Below are 2,669 nucleotides of genomic sequence, written 5' to 3'. Positions count from 1 at the left end.
CGCCGAGCAGTGTGTCTATTCTGTCTCTGTATAATACGCAGTCCAGCTGTGACTTCTTCCAGTTGGCCTCTTCTTTAAGGGGCGGGGGGTAATTTTGTGTGTCATTCATCCACTGTCTAAGCAAAGATACAGTAGAACTACCTGACCATGGAGGTGGACTGCTGTCTCTCTGCATGTCAGTGAAAAGCAAATCAATGCTGAAAATGAAGACAGATTTCCCGCAGGCTGTCTGGGATCCCTGTTGCCTGGTTGATTTCACTCAGGATTGCACCAGCAACCAGACTACTGTGGAAATCATCCTGCTTGCTAAAATGTATAAACTCTTGTTGAAATTTGAGACAGAGGGAAGAGCAAGTGAAAGAATCTATGATTAAATGGGCCAAAATTTTGGGGATTGATATATGAGTGGAACAATGGGAAAATATGTGGGTTGGAATTTACATTAAGCTCTGGTCTTAAAGAGAACTTTTGTAAGATGATGTATCATTGGTATATGACTCTGGAGAAATTGGCCAAAATGTACAAAAGTATTTCAAGTCTATGTTGCAAAATGTGAACAGCATGAAGGATCTGTTTACCGTATGTGGTGGACATGTAAGAAAGCAAAAAGATTTTGGACACAAGTATAATGAGTAATTCATAAGATTTTAATGATTAATATACAATTGAAACCAGAGTCCTTTCTTTTGAAATTAACGGACACTCAGCCGGAAAGAAGTCTTAGAACTTTGTTTTTATATATGTCAATGACAGTGAGATTATTATATATGCAAAAGTGGAAGAGTCCGATATTGCCTACAATAGAGGAATGCCTGGTGAAGGTGTTGGCGCTTACAACGATGGCTAAACTTACTTCACTGATTAGAGAAAAGACCATTAGTTTATTGCTGATTGGAAATCCCTTATTGACTTTTTGCATGAAACAGATAATAATGATTTGATGATTTGTGAGTTTGCTGAATGAGAAATTTGGATAATAGAAAAGAGATTTTCTTTGTAAACATACAGTAAGAGAAAATTTTGTAATATTTATCACCAAGAAAATCAGAAGTCTCTTCTAGTTTATAGTTTTCTCTTTATTCTTGTTTTGTTATTTCATTTAGTTGTTATTCTTTGTTTTGTTATTTCAGGTGTACATTGCACAGCTATTGAATAGATGTTTCCTTGGAAGTAAGCCCTGCCAAATACAGTGAGGCTTACTCTCAGGAAAATGTGCTTGGGGGGTGCAGTCATGCCACAGAAATCAGTGGCTTTCTCGCAAGGAGACATGCATAACATTTAGTAATACATTGCCATCCTATACCCGGAAGTAAATTCCAGTGAGTTCAAATGGGACTTATTCCCTAGTAAGTGTATTTAGGATTGCACCGCAGTATCTCCAGTGGAAACAATGTCAGCTTGTTGTTTGTCTTTTAAGTTGCCATTGGACTTTTGCTTGAATAGATGAACTTGGCTACCCCTGTGCATCAAACACTAGGCCTACCTGCATATCCGATATCTCTTAATTTATGGATTTTAGCATGGCACCTAAAGAGACCAACAAGATTTTCAGGGTATACGCTTTTGAGAGTCAAAGCTCCCTTGGTATCTGAAGAATGGCACTTTGATTCTTGAAAGCTTATATCCTGAAAATCTTGTTGGTCTTTAAGGTGCCACTGGACTTAAATCCTGCTGTTCTACTGCAGACCAGCACAGCTGCCTACCTGAAACCCTCTCATTTTATAGGGTTTCTTTTCAGTAATGAAGGGATTTATCTCCTAATGCATGCCTTAATGGATGGTATTCTTAGTCTGTATAATCATACAGAACCAACTGTTAATTATTGGACTTAAATCAACCGAGTAAACAAAAGAGGGGAAAGTTTGTGCTTTAGAGAGATGAGATATCCTGATGGAGAATTCCATAACAGCCGGGGAAAAGGACAAGCCAAATGCTCCCTTTCTGGCTGTGTGATTTTGCATTTGGGGGCGTTTCCAAGTGCTCCATTTAACAGGCAAACCCCCCAACTTTCGTCCACTAGATCGACAAGGAATTTTCAAAGGCGCGTGAACTGCCCAGTCTTAAGTATGTTTACTGCTAAGTAAACTGCGTCTACCACGCTTGCGATACGGATTGCAGCCCCCAATTTCGGTAATTTTGGCGCAAAGCGATGATCGTTGGTGGGAGGGCTCTTGGCTTCGAGAGCATCTCCGGCTTTGCCAAACGAAACTCTGGAAAGCGTCTTGCAAAAGCCTAAGAATGTGTTACCCCAACGTTAAACTTTCGTGGACTACAGCGCTCTCCTCTGCAATGACCTTCAGTCCGGGAAATCCGCATTCCCAATCACGCATCTGCGCTGCGCAAAACCGTGCACACGTTACAAAGATCTTACAAGGCGGTGCAGGAGCACGCAGCGCTCACGCGGGTTTGTACATTCCAGCTACGTAGGTTGCGCGGAGAACCCGGTGAAAACGATCGCAGTCGTTTTTTTACAGTTCAATCCCATTCGGTTTAGACCGGAGTAACTCTGTTTATGCTCACGCTGTTAGAAGAGCCGCCTTGCAATGGTTGCCTCTTTCTACCTCTTCCCTCCGACCCGCGGCACTTCCCCCACCGTGCATTGCCAAAAGCGGAGGCGGCACCGAAAGTGCCCAGGCGAGCCACCATTTGAGCAGCCCCGTCCAGGAAGA

The sequence above is a fragment of the Eublepharis macularius genome, chromosome 14 (genome assembly GCF_028583425.1).
Source record: "Eublepharis macularius isolate TG4126 chromosome 14, MPM_Emac_v1.0, whole genome shotgun sequence".
In the NCBI taxonomy this organism is placed as follows: Eukaryota; Metazoa; Chordata; class Lepidosauria; order Squamata; family Eublepharidae; genus Eublepharis; species Eublepharis macularius.
The sequence above is the reverse complement of the archived record's forward strand: the minus strand, read 5'-3'. Positions refer to the sequence as shown.